This window comes from Geotrypetes seraphini, chromosome 2 (genome assembly GCF_902459505.1).
Source record: "Geotrypetes seraphini chromosome 2, aGeoSer1.1, whole genome shotgun sequence".
NCBI classification, from domain to species: domain Eukaryota; kingdom Metazoa; phylum Chordata; class Amphibia; order Gymnophiona; family Dermophiidae; genus Geotrypetes; species Geotrypetes seraphini.
In genome coordinates, this window is record NC_047085.1 from 383,302,036 (window position 1) to 383,317,204 (window position 15,169).

Below are 15,169 nucleotides of genomic sequence, written 5' to 3' on the forward strand. Positions count from 1 at the left end.
TACTAGATAAATGACTCAATAAAATTTAATGATCAGTGGTGTCAAAGGTTGAGGAAAGGTTTAAGAGAATAGCAACACAATCCTTGCCTATTTCTACAGTAGGCTTCTCTACAAATCATTTCTCAGGGCAACCAGAGCAGAGTTTATACCATAACCCACCAGAAAACTGGAGCAATGAGGATAAAACAACATATTATAATCTAATAATTCACTGAATTGATTTGATACTGCATGTTTATGTTATCCAAAAAAAAAAAAGCCAACACAGGCCTATAATTAGCCATGTCGGAACAATCCAGCCCTCATCACTCAAAATATGACAAACTTTGTTTTGTTTTCTGTAGGTTTTTTGAAAGATGCCAGTAAAAAACACTTTTCCGTAAAGAAATATATACATTGAAAGAGAGGGAAGGCAAAAACCAGAAAGCGCACAGCTTGTTGCTCAAGAAATAATTATCTCAGATGACCTGATTGTGGCCAGTCAATGTAGTGAAGATGTACAGAAATGTAACAAAACAAAAGTAATATTACCTTTCTATAGGTCTCTTTTTTTTTTTTTTTTTTTTTTTTTCTTTTTGTGAATCTTTATTAGTTTTCAAAACTTATAAAAAGTGCAAACAAATACATGTTCAGATATAACAAATAACAGCCCTTATATTCGAACAAATACTAAAGCAAATTACCCTACTCCCTCCCTCCCTGTAAAAATCAAAAGAAATCCAGAAGTTAATCAATTCAATCAATTTCCTGTTTAATAAATGCCTCCAATGGGCCCCATACTTCTTTAAACCTTTTATTATTTCCCAATTGTCCAAACCTTTCTTAAAACCAAATACGCTATCCGCTCTTACCACATCCTTTGGCAACGCATTTCAGAGCTTAACTATTCTCGGAGATAAAATAATTTCCTCTTATTGGTTTTAAAAGCATTTCCCTGTAACTTCATCGACTGCCCCCTAGTCTTTGTAATTTTAGATGGAGTGAAAAATTGATCCACTTGTACCTGTTCTACTCCACTCAGGATTTTGTAGACTTCAATCATATCTCCCCTCAGCCATCTCTTTTCCAAGCTGAAGAGCCCTAACCTTTTTAATCTTTCCTCATATGAGACGAGTTGCATCCCCTTTACCACCTTGGTCGCTCTTCTTTGAATATTTTCTAGCTCCACTCCTCATTCAAAATAATTTTTTAAAAAAAATTTTTAATTTGCCCCCTCCTCTACAAAGCTGCGCTATCATTTTTACCACCAGCCACTGCACTAACAGCTCCAACGCTCATAGAATTCCTATGAGCGTCCAAGCTATTACCGTGGCACACGGTGCTAAAAATGCTAGCGTGGCTTTGTAAAGGAGAGGGATGATGAGCACATCATATTTTAAAAGTCTATATATTTTTTCAAAATATTATTTTGAATGAGGAGTAGACTTGTGGGTTTTTTTGGTGGAAAGTTTCTACACACAAGCAGTTATTTTCTAGTGAACTTCTATTGTGAATGATATAATGGATATACCTATGAGATGTTGAATGCTCAGAGTGATTATGGGTAGATTGGATGGGCCATTTGGGCCTGGATTCTCTAATCAGTGCTGATTTTTTAGGTGCATTTTTAACTGAATTTCACATCTCTGTAAGTGCTTTAGGCTGCCTAATGCCACTGTGGTCATGGCTAACGTCGGAAGTGGCATTAGGTGGCATAAAGCGTCTGCGGAGATGTGATTCACATCAAAGGTAGGTACCGGAAATGTAGGCCTGGAAACTCCTGGTCTACATTTCCGGCGCCTATCTTTGTCAGAGGAAAGATTCTAAACCTGGTGCCATCACATGTTTGACAGGGATCAGCGACCGCTGTTAAGATGGCCACCAACAAGGGTGCTGGTTACAGAATCCAGGCCTTGGCCTTTTCTGCCATCATGTTTTTATGTTTCTATTTGCAATCCTCACGTCTCAACTCCAGTTTTCTGACTTTCCTGATGCAGAAGGGATTCGAGGGGAGATCCGGGAAAGGTTTTGGGGGAGATCCGGGAAACTACAGACCGGTGAGTCTGACCTCGGTACTGGGAAAGATGGTAGAGGTGCTGATAAAAGATCGCATCATTGAACATCTTGACGGACACAATCTGATGAGGACCAGCTAGCACGGCTTCAGCAAGGGAAAATCTTGCTTGACGAACTTGCTGCACTTTTTTGAGGGAGTAAAAAGCAGATAGTCAAGGGCGAGACGGTTGACATTGTATATCTGGATTTTCAGAAGGCGTTCGACAAGGTCCCGCATTAACAACTACTTCGAAAAATTGTGAGCCATGGAATTGAAGGTGAAATACTCACGTGGATTAAAAACTGGCTGGCGGATAGGAAACAAAGAGTGGGGATAAATGGATAATACTCAGACTGGAAAAGCGTCAGGAGTGGAGTGCCGCAGGGTTCGGTGCTTGGACCTGTGCTTTTCAACATATTTATAAATGACCTAGAAATTGGTACGACGATTGAGGTGATTAAATTTGCAGACGATACGAAGTTATTCAGAGTAGTGAAGATGCAGGAGGACTGCGAAGACCTGCAACGTGACATAAACACACTCGAGAAATGGGCTGTGACATGGCAAATGAGGTTTAACGTGGATAAGTGTAAGGTGATGCATGTCGGTAACAAAAATCTTATACACGAATACAGGATGTCCGGTGCAGTATTTGGAGAGACACCCCCCCCCCCCATGAAAGAGACTTGGGAGTACTGGTCGACAAGTCGATGAAGCCATCCGTGCAATGTGTGGCGGCCAGTGGCGTACCAAGGGGGGGCAGGGGCAGGCAGTCTGCCCCGGGTGCAGCCTTAGGGGGGTGCACAGCTGGCCCGGTCCCTATCGCGCTCGCTCCCTCCTTAATGCCACCCTCCTTCGTGGCGCTTTCACACACACGCCTTACCTTCGTGGCGCTTTCTCTAATAATTTTAGTAATAGAGTTTTTCAAAGAGACAGTCTCGGATTCAATTTTATCAAAACATTCCTGTTTCACCTTTTCAATGTTTAAAGAAAGAGTTCATTTTATTAACCAGTACCTGCATATCAGAAGCAGTTTTATTCACCTTTTCATCTATTCTCCTTATGGCCTCCAATAGAGTTTCCAGAGTTACCGCAGGGTGTTTAACTAAGGTTCCCAAACCTTACCCTCAGCATTCTTCTGTTCCTGCACTCCAGCCTAGAGTATAGTTTTACCCGTTACCTTCTCCGGCATCACTCCATCCTCCTCTCCGGAGAAGGAATCACTACTCTGCCCGCTCGCTGGACAGATTGGTGCAGAGATCATTGGCGGCAACAATGATGTCTGGAACTCCAAAGACTCAGGTGCTCCCTCACTCAGAGTCTGGGTGGAAGTCTGCCGTCATTGGGATGACTGAGAGTCGGCTGTTGTCTGCAATTCAAAAAAGTGCTCCAGTGTCGGCTGTACCAGTGAGGAGATAAGATACAAAGATTGCAACTCTCTCACTACTCCTTTTCTTTTAGTGTGGGGCATGCTTCAAGAAAAAACGCAAACAGCGTCTCAGTGCAGCATCGCAAGGTAAAAATTTTAGAAGAAAAAATTCAACAATCGGACCACAGCTGCTAAACGTCTGCCATCTTAGTTGTTCCTCTACCTACAGGTTTCAAGGTCTTATTGCTCCAAGAAAAAAAAAAAGAAACCAAAGAAAAATAGTCATCAAGCAATAAATTTTCTCACCATAGTCCCCCAAAGTCCTCCTTAAGGAACGCCCACTGGCTTGGCCTTTTTCACCTCCCTCCCCCAAGTGACATCACTCAGGGGGTATAGCTAAGATCTTCCAGGCCAGCAGTGCAGCAAGAGCTTCCCTCCAAAGTTCTCCCGGGGGCAAGTACAAAGGACCAATTAGAAGCAAGTAACAGGTCTCAGGTAGCAATTCTCCCAAAGAAACCTCTGTCTAAACAAGGCATTTTAAAGAGACTTTATGAAGGTTTTACTTTAATGCAACATTTTTCTGATGGAAAGCACTGAAATATTTTCACCAACAAATAAATCAAGATCAACTTTTGAACCAAAGAAATTTTCACAAAATCATATATTGATAATTATGTGCACAGTAGGACATTAAATGCAAATTTTCCAATAATTGAGCTGTTTTGTCTAATGTTAGCTGCATTGTTAGCACTGAGAACTCCCTGTTCCCAGATTTTAGTGGATATCTCTTTGAATGCACTTTGCAAGCATCTAATAATAATATTATTCACAGGATTCCAGAAACTTGACCATTCTCTGTTTTAAAGTGTTTCTATTAATTTGCTTACCACAGAAGTCAGGCTTACCGGCCTGTAATTCCCTACTTCTTCCTTACTTCCACCTCGGAAGAGAAGAAATGTTCTTAATTGATTATATCAATCAATAAGGTCAAAGTAAAAAATTTTAATTTCAAAGCTATTAATGTGTTTCCTTTAGGACTCCTTTTATCAAGCCACATTAAGGTTTTTTTATCGCCTGCCTCTGCTGTAAAAAGCTCCAACGCTCACGGAATTCCTATGAGCATCGGAACTTTTACTGCAGCAGCTGACAATAAAAAAACCTAACGTCGCTTGATATAAGGAGGCCTTAGTGTTTTATCTTGGTTTGGGAATGATATTTTTTTAAATTATTTGTACCATTGTTATTTAGCTTATCGTTTGTATACCAGTAAGGTCAGACCTCTTTAGTCTTAATAAAAAAAAATTTTTTTTAAAAAAAGCCAAGGAGCTGAAAAGAAATAATCAAATTTTTATATTCAAAAGTGCAGTTGTCATGCTCATGATAATTATGGTTTCCCCCAAAAAAAGTCTTCTGCTGGCAGCATCGTTGCTGTTTCTGCCCACTACCTGCCCAAAACTAACTAAATAAATAAATCTCATACAAGTGATAGGAAACACAACTAGCGCTGAGAAAATGGAATTCTTGCTTCAATGCCAAACTCTGTTCCGACACTGGATTTTTGGGTGTGTCTAAATATAGAAGACATGCAAATTATACTACTGAATATGGCATGGAAAAGCAAAAAGACATTTGTTTGCACATACAGCATTGGCTTGATGTGCGGGCTATGTTTCATTGCATCATAAGAAATAATGCTCTGGGCAACAAAACTGCACTGGCACCTGCCAAAACCAAGTATATGTTTTTAAATCATAAAATGAACTTCCAAATTTGTATAAATATTAGAGATGGGCTGACCTCCAACTGCTCAGAATCAGTCCAACAATCCATAAACAGAGGAAGAAAAGCTGTCTGCTACACATGTTCAGTTTGCTCGGTTTTCTGCCATGCCTCTTCAGCAGCAAGCACTAAAAGAGTGCACTGACTAATGACAACTTTTTTTTTTTTAATATCAAAGAAATTACAGTTGCGTCAATACTCAGACTCAAGGGTTGATGTTTCATACCAACCCTGACCGTAGTGTCTGAAGTTACACTCAAATATTCGGTGCACACTGTTATCCAAGTATCGGCACTGAATATCCAAGTATAATGGATAGAGCCGAGATTATCCACATAAAGGCAATATTCAGTACTCATCTCTCAATCAACCAATTTCTGATTCAAGTCACCACTTTGGGACCCAGCCCCAGGGCACTAAGTTTACTTATAAGCCCCTTTATAAGGAAAAGTATCAAAGACTGATGAAATCTAAGTAGATCATATTCAATCAGTGGCATAGTAAGGGGGGGGCAGACCACTCCAGGTGCCATCTTGATGGAGACGCCGGCACCTCTCTGCCCCCATATGCCACATTTGCGCCCTCCCTTCCCATCCCCGTACCTCTTTGAAACTTTGCCAGTGCGAGCAGCTACTCTGGCCTTCTGCTTGCGCTGGCCTGACTCCTTCTGAAATCACTTTTGAGTCCCGGGCCAGGAAGTGATGTCAGAGGGAAAGCCAACGCTGGTGCGAGCAACAGGCTGGAGAAGCTGTTCGCGCTGGCCTGGGAAAGGAGGGCACGAGAGTGGCATAGGGGGCACGGAAGGAGCAGTTGGGCCAGAGAGGAGGGCATGGGGGAGCACCACTGCCCTGGGCACCTCCTACCCTGGGCACCTCCTACCCTCGCTATGCCACTGTATCCAATGCATGCCCTCGACCTAATAATCAATCAGATTTGTTTGGTACGACTTCCTTTGGTAGATCTTGCAACCCATTTGATTCTATAAAGTATAACTTTTCTTATAAACTGCAAATAGATTCTATAAAGTATAACTTTTTCTTAAACTGCAAATAGATATAAAAACAGAAGAAGACCAAGAGTATTTACCCCTTTGTTAATACAGCTTAAGTCATTTGTCATAAAACAAAGTCAAAGGACATGTGCTAAATTAGGGTATGTAATCATTTTGCCATAATATCAAGCAAGGTTTTATAACTCTTTGCAGGAAATTGTAATGTGGGTTTAGATATATTACTTTTATAACGGTAACAGACTTGTGCTAGCTTATGGGATGCTGCCTATTGAGAAATCTTTTAATATAATTGAATGGTTTCTATAAGTATGTATGCAGTTTAGTGTTTGTAGATGCATTTTTGTTTTTCTTTCCTTATCTTTATTCAATTTAAAAGCCAACATCAAGTGCAACATATTATCAAACAATATACAAATAAACAGCACTTAATTCCATCAACTGATATAATGATATAATAAAAACATATCCCTCCCCAACCACCCACCCACCCTTTCATATAGCAAAAAAACAAACAAGAATAATACAAATGATCAAACAAACAAAATTGCGATCAAATAATAAATTAAAGGCATATCCCCTCTCCCCTCCCACCCACCCATCCTGGATGTGTATAATCAAAGGGCTAAAACCAATAATCAATCTTTACAAAATTTTGTCAATGGGTCCCAGACCTCCTTGAATTTCTTATAATGTCCCAATTGTATTGCATTCATAAGTTCAAATTTATAAGTTTGGCACAAGGATTCCCACCAAAAACTATAATTTAACCTATCCCAAATTTTCCAGTTTTTCATAATAAGCTATATGGCAACTCCCGTCATAATGAGAAGTAGTCTATTATTATATGGAGTTATTGGGCTTAGCGTTTTTAGTGCACGCAGGAAATTACCGCGTGCTACATAGTGCACTACGCTTCTAGAACTAACGCCAGCTCAATGCTGGCGTTAAGGTCTAGTGCGTGCGGCAATGTAGCACGTGCTATTCCGCACGTTAAAGCCCTAACGCAGCTTAGTAAAAGGAGCCCTTGGCCCTCAATAACGTACCAAACAGCGCTACGTCGTCGTACATCAAAGCCAATGGAACTTCCAGTATTCTATTTATTTGATCCTGAATGGATCGCCAAAATTGAAGTATTTAGTCACAATTGGCCTCGAAATGGGAACAAACTACTTTACAGGCCCTCTTGAAAGCTAAATATAAATACAATGAGATTTCCTCACAATTAGCTAGGAAAGATTTGTTTTCTCAACAGGCTCTGTATTATGGAAACTCGAATAAAGCGGGATGATTATTGGCTAATTACCTCAAAGCACAAAAAAGAAAAATAAAGATTGTGGCTATTAAAGATGAAAAGGGTGAAACTCATTCTCAAATTGGAAATATTCTAGAACAATTTTTGAACTATTATAAAGCTTTATATTCTTCTGAGCTTTATTCAGATAAAGAACTTGAGGGCTTAGAGTTTTTTTTTAAAGTTAATCAAGGGGACAAAAATTCCCGAGCATATAAAAATAAATCTTGAAGCGCCTATATCACTGAAAGAACTTCAAACAGCGTTGAAGTCCCTTAGAGTTGGATCCGCTCCAGTTGGTGATGGGTTCACTGTAGAGTTTTACAAATCATTCCAAATTACATTATTACCTCGTCTTTTAGATTTATATCAGGCTCAACTAACTAAAGGCTGCATTTTAGGTACTATGGCAAAATCTTTAACTATTGTGTTTGTAGATGCTTGAAATAACTGAGTTTAAAATATTAAAAGTATCACTTATGGTACTTAACAGCTGTTGCAGACTATTCAGAAATCCATTACTCTAAGGCATAATTTGTCAGTAGAAGCATGACTCTTTATTTTAGTTTTTCATAGATCAATATTCACTCATTGGTGGTTGATGTTTCTTCAAACACTTGTTGCTAGCTAAATTAGACCTGGATATTCAGTGCTGAGCACTGGGTCTTTGGCATCATTGGAAACTATTTGGGTACAGCCGATATTCAATGCCACATCCACATAGCTAATTGGGCTCAGACTAAAAGGCCTAGCGCCTACCCATGTTAACCTTGCACCCCCTCCCCCTCACATACTTAAATTAATTTCTAACAGTGCAACTGAATCAGAAAGGGAGTAAGAACATACATAAGGTTCCTGCCCAGTTAAATCATGCTGGTAGGCCCAAGAGCCAGATTTTTCAGCTTGACGGTGACATTGGACTGGCACAGGAGAGAAGACATGCTGGGCTGTGAGGAGAGAGGGACCAGCGCAGGAGGGAAGACATGCTGGAGACAGGCATAAGGAGGGAATGGAACAAGAGAGAAGAGGAGAAAAAATGGACAGCAGACACTAGAAAAAAAATTAGTAGAAGACAGACAAAAAGCAGAAAGAGAAAATGACCTGACAACAAAAGGTAGGAAAAATAATTTTATTTTCTATTTTGTGATTACAGTATGTCAGATTTGAAATGTGTATCCTGTCAGAGTTGATGTTAGACATCAAGCATAAACTAGGACCTAAAAGAGAGAGGAATAGTCTTTTTTATTTATTTTTATACCACAGAGCCAGCGTGGGGTTGGAGAGGTTGTATCCCTATACTTCTACTAAGACTAACCCCCTCTTTTACAAAGGCACGTTAGCCATTATAACGCATGCTAAATATTAGCACGCTCTAAATGGTAACATGTCCATAGACGTATAATGGGCGCATTAGCGTTTAGCGCGCGCATATATTTAGTGTATGCTAAAATGCTTAGCACACCTTAGTAAAAGGAGCCCTAAGTATCTTAATAAAAAATTTGGCCGACAACTTAGCCTGTGTTTTAGATCTCGACCCCTTATGTGATTTTGGTTTCACACTCCTGCCATATACCATCACAGACCCAGTGTCATGTTGAACAGGTTCAGACAATAAAGCATCCCCAGGATTATGCAGAGCCCATTTTTGTGCTCTGTCCACAACCTTCTTGGAGTAACCCCTGGCCAACAATTCATTATGAAAATTTTCTAGAAGATTCACCTATGGTGGAGAATCTCCATCCCCACAATCTCTGTCCCTGCATGTTTTATAGTTTTATATATTAATGTATATAGAGTCTTCTGTAGGCCTATAACCAAATAATAATATTACATGCGTATTTTAATCAAAATACTGTTATGATTTTACTCTGTGGATAAATATGTCATCAACAATCTCAGGATTCAATCTAGTTCTCATTTCTTCCACAGTCCTTCCTACAATAGAAAATGTAGTTTTGGAGTTTTGGAGACCGTATCTGGCGAAAGACGTAAGAAGACTTGAGGAGGGCGACGAAAATGATAGGAGGCTTGCGCCAGAAGACGTATGAGGAGAGATTGGAAGCCCTGAATATGTATACCCTAGAGGAAAGGAGAGATAGGGGAGATATGATTCAGACGTTCAAATACTTAAAGGGTATTAACGTAGAACAAAATCTTTTCCAGAGAAAGGAAAATGGTAAAACCAGAGGACATAATTTGAGGTTGAGGGGTGGTAGATTCAGGGGCAATGTTAGGAAATTCTACTTTACGGAGAGGGTGGTGGATGCCTGGAATGCGCTCCCGAGAGAGGTGGTGGAGAGTAAAACTGTGACTGAGTTCAAAGAAGCGTGGGATGAACACAGAAGATTTAGAATCAGAAAATAATATTAAAGATTGAACTAGGCCAGTTACTGGGCAGACTTGTACGGTCTGTGTCTGTGCATGGCCGTTTGGTGGAGGATGGGCAGGGGAGGGCTTCAATGGCTGGGAGGGTGTAGATGGGCTGGAGTAAGTCTTAACAGAGATTTTGGCATTTGGAACCCAAGCACAGTACCGGGAAAAGCTTTGGATTCTCGCCCAGAAATAGCTAAGAAAAAAAAAAAAAAAAAAATTTTAAATTGAATCAGGTTGGGCAGACTGGATGGACCATTCGGGTCTTTATCTGCCGTCATCTACTATGTTACTATGTATGTGCTCTCAGAAGATGTCCTGGTAGCAAGAATGCACAGGATTCCCCATGCAAGTTTTGCTAATTTTGGCCTGCACTTTTGCTTATCTTCCCAAATAGGCAAAACAGCAGCAGCAGCATCACCGGAACATAAATAACTGTCCAATTCATTAACATCTTTCAGAGGAGACATTGTGCCATAAAAGTCACTCAGAAAACTGCTAATATCCATTTTCTAGAAATGCATATTGTGGAGGATCCTGAGTTGAAGAACTCAAGCCTTCTATTTCAATCTGTTGATACAAACTTCTCAATGATTTGATTGCATGTATTTTTACATCATCTGGGAAGATAATTGAATTGTCTTTCAGAAGTTGGTGTAGAAGAGAAGCAACACTGTATAGTGGATGAATTGGAAAATAAGGGCTTCTTTTACGAAGCTGCGCTAAGCTTTTTAGCGCACGCGCAAGCCAAAAATCTACCACCTGCTCAAAAGGAGGTGGTAGCGGCTAGCGCACGCAGCAATTTAGCGCGCACTATTCCACACGTTAAGGCCCTAATGCTCCTTCGTAAAAGGAGCCCTAAGTGTCAATTACAGGGGGGCCCCCATATCCGTGGGTAATAGGTTCCAAGACCATGGATAATAGCAAACACTGATATACTGTGGTTTATCACCCGAGTGCTGAGCACTCCCACCCACATGCACTCAACCCCACCATGCCCACAGCCCCCCCCCCCCCACACACACACACACACAGCATACCTCCTCAAATCTTCACCGGCAGCGAGCAGCATCTCCTGCTTGCTTCTCGTTCTGGCCTGAGCTCCCTCCCTCTGACATCACATCCTTCTCCCGTGACCCAGATGTGACCTTAGAAGAAGGGGACTCAGGCTATTGAGAGCAGCAGGTAGGAGATGCTGTTCACTGCCGATGAGGTATTTGGGATGTATGCTGGAGTAGGTGCGGGTGCATTGGGGTAAAGAATGGATAGGTGGATGAGCTCGGCGCATGGGCAGTAATTCAGATAATTGAAACTATGAATACAGAAACCGTAGATACAGGGGACCCCTGTAATTGTTGGAAATGCTCCTTGATGCTAGCAAAAATGGATGAATCTGTTTCAGTAATAGTAAGATGCTTGAGCAGCTGAGCACCGGATGGAAGGAAGTTGCAGATGGCAAGAGTCTGATCGCACACAAGGCTCTTATTGCCATATCAACGAAAAAACAGTTCACAAATGATGTAATTTAACAGTGGTTCATTTAAATCCAAAAACAGCTTCCGTAGTTTTTTATCACTGAATTCAGTTGCCAGTTGTTTAAGATGTGTTAAGTTTTTATTACAGTTGTAGGAAGATTAAAATTTTACACACAATAAATCTCATTGTGCAGTAACAATTAATCATGATTAATAGGTAGGATATTTTAAAAGAAAATACAACAAAACAAATAATTCCCAAAATCAAGCATAAACCACTTGTTTATTTGCAGTTTCAGACGTTAACAATATTAAACATTAAACGTTAACTAGGGTTGCCAGATTTCCTCTTAAAGAAATAGAGGACACCTGGCCCCACATGCACAGAGGGCTTCCAGACATGGCTCCGAGCTTGGGAACTTCTAAAACCTGGACATACTGTCAGGGGCACCCAAACAGGCCTCTAAAAAGAGGAAATGTCCAGATATTTCTGGAAGTCTGGTAACCCTAACGTTAACTGTACCCGTTTATAACTGAATATTATTTCTGACATGCTATGCATTAGTGTGGATGTCTCAGACATTCAAAACAAGTACCTCTATGTCAAAATGTCATACCGTAGCTAATTATTTAAAGAAAATAATCTGTTAAATATTTTCAGCACCAAAGTTCACCCATCTAACTCCCACCACAAACCCAGTAAACCAAAGTCTCCTTGCACACAAACAGCCCATACCACAGTTCCCCCCCTACACGTAAGCACACACACAACCCACTCAACTACCACACTTTCTACCCCCCCACATACACACACAAAAGAGCACCAAATTAAACGCAATAACCCCAACTTCCCACTCACTCCAAACCCAACCCCTACACAACTGAAAAGAGGCAAAAAAAAAAAAATAAAATAAAACACACACATTTGAAAAGGAAGCAAACAACCCACACAGCACCAGACCCCAGCTCCTTCATACCTGCTCAGAAGAAAACTGTTCCACCTCACAGCAGGGAAAGACACCAACAGTGGACCAATCATCCAGCAGAAGTACCTAGAGGGAAGGATTCCCAACCAAGCAATCGATCACTTAAGCGCTACACAAAGGGAAAATTTGCCCCCCCCCACCACATCATCACATTACCATGATGCCGCAACAATAATTGCTGGCTCACCCCTAATGCTGCCCCCACACCACCACAAGGCTGTGATGCTGACTCCCAGCTCACTCCTGTACCGCCACATAGCAACACCCAGCCACTGCAGCTGCTTCCTTTAACTTCCCTCCCCATCCGCCCTCTCCCGATTCCATCAGCACTACTTTCACTCTAAGGGTAAGATCACACTCTGCACTTGGAGGGAATGTTGTTTCTGCTTAATATTTAGGGCAAATATTCTAGACATTGAAAGAGCAAACTAGAAAGTTGCAGTCACTTGCTTAATTTTTCAAAGTTCCTGCTGCTTCTCCAAGCCTAAAAATGGCTGCAGTGTTGATACCAACCTATGAGTGCCATTGCTACCTCTGCCTGACCCCCAAAACAGGAAGTTATATCCAACTCTGTGTAACTTCCTGTTCCTTGGTCATATAGAACCAGCAGCAGCACTACAAGGTACCAGTGCTATTATTTTGCAGCTGGACCTAAGTTGTGCCTTTGACCTAGTAGATCATACTATTTTATTGAATTGTTTAGAATCCATTGGCATTTCAGGAAATGTTTCCATTGGTTTCAGGGATTCCTAGGTAAAAGATCTTACCAAGTATTCAAGGATGACAATTTTTCTTACAGTTGGAATAATATCTGTGGGGTGCCACAGGGTTCCCCCCTATCCCCGACTCTGTTCAATATCTATCTAATCTCATTGGGAAATTTGCTACAAAGCCTAAAGGTCAATTTTTAAATCTACCCAGATGACATCAGTGTAGTGATCCCTCTAACCTGCTTGTCGTCAGACTTTATTAATCTCTTAGCCAACATCTTGAATCAAACTGAGCTTTGGTTGATAGCTTTCAAATTGAAATTAAATAAAGAAAAAACTAAATTCTTTTTGGCAACTCCCAATGAAAAGATAAAAGAAAATTTGATTTACAGTGGTGCCTCACACAACGAACTTAATTCGTTCCAGGAGCAAGTTTGTTATGCGAAAAGTTCGTTATGTGAAACGCGTTAAGCGCAGTGACTAACGACTGCCTGCAGTGCCTGCGCGGAAGGATGCAATACATCGGCAGCGATCGTGGAAGCTCGGGCGACTTCGTTGTGTGAAACGAAGTTCATTGTATGAATCATGACATGAAGTTCGTTGTGTGCAGCGTTCGCTGTGCGAGGCGTTCTTTATGCGAGGCACCACTGTATGTGAACGGACAAGAATACAAAATTGAACATACTATAAAAATATTAGGTGTAACTCTCGACAAACATCTAACCCTGGAAAAACATACAGACCTACTGTTTAAGAAATGTATATCGATCTTATGGAAGCTTTGCACCATCAAAAAATTATTTGACGAATCGTCTTTTCGGTTACTGGTGCAATCATCCATCTTGAGTATTTTGGATTACTGTAATATTATATCTAGGAGCCTAAAAAAAATTCTCAAAAAAACTGAGACTAATTCAGAATACTGTGGATTGTCTTATCTTTGGTTTTACAAAATAGGAACACATCATCCCTTATTTTCAAAAACTCCACTGGTTGCCTGTGGAGTCTAGAGTTCTCTTCAAGTTTGCCTGTTTTAGCTACAAAGCAGTTTTTGAGTTGCTACCAGATTACCTTGCTTCTCAGTTTATTTTGAATTGTTCCAACAAGAGTATTCGTAGAATATATCTATTTAATTATCCCTCTCTGAAATCATGTCAATATAAGAAGTTTTTTGACAGAATTTTAACATTCCAGGCAGCTAAACTAAATACATGGCTTGGAAAATCTATACTCGAGGCTACCTCTTATGTTGACTTCAGAAAATCATTGAAGACTTGCTTGTTCGACAAGTTTTAATTTTTAAATACCACTATCTTAACGTTTATGAATTCCTACAGCTGTCTACATTTTTAATTATGCCACTGTTTTAACTTTATTAGATTTAAACCAATTGATTTTATTGATTTTATTGTATTTCAGACTGATTGTTTTATTGTGCATCCTAAACATTGACTGTCTGCATTTTTCTTGTTGTGAACTGCTTCGAACTTCTGGTATAGCAGTATAAAAGAAATAAATTATTATTATTATTACACATGCCGCTGACATTGAAGCTATTTTCAATATAGAGAAGCAATGAAGCATTGCATGGGAGAAGGTAATCATATTAATAAGAACATAACAACATAAAAATTGCCGCTGCTGGGTCAGACTAGTGGTCCACCGTGCCCAGCAGTCTGCTCGCTGGCGGCCCTTAGGTCAAAGACCAGTGCCCTATTTGAGTCTAGCCTTACCTGCGTACGTTCTGATTCAGCAGGAACTTATCTAACCTTTTCTTGAATCTCTGAAGAGCCTCTGAAAGAGCCTCTGAAAGAGCGTTCCAGATTTCTACCACTTTCTGGGTGAAGAAGAACTTCCTTACGTTTGTACAGAATCTATCCCCTTTTAACTTTAGAGAGTGCCCTCTCGTTCTCTCGACCTTGGAGAGGATGGACAATCTCTCTTTCTTTACTAAGTCAATTCCCTTCAATATCGTGAATGTTTCGATCATGTCCCCTCTCAGCCTCCTCTTTTCAAGGGAGAAGAGGCCCAGTTTCTCTAGCCTCTCATTGTACGGCAACTCCTCCAGTCCCTTAACCATTTTTGTCACTCTTCTCTGGACCCTTTCGAGTAGTACTATGTCCTTTTTCATGTATGGCGACT

General features: G+C 40.5%; 1 long non-coding RNA gene across 3 annotated transcripts in view; it reads left to right on the forward strand.

Moving 5' to 3' along the window:
* The window catches only part of LOC117355843, a 74,626-nt gene that overhangs the window by 11,534 nt on the left and 47,923 nt on the right, over positions 1-15,169 (forward strand). The window lies entirely within an intron of this gene.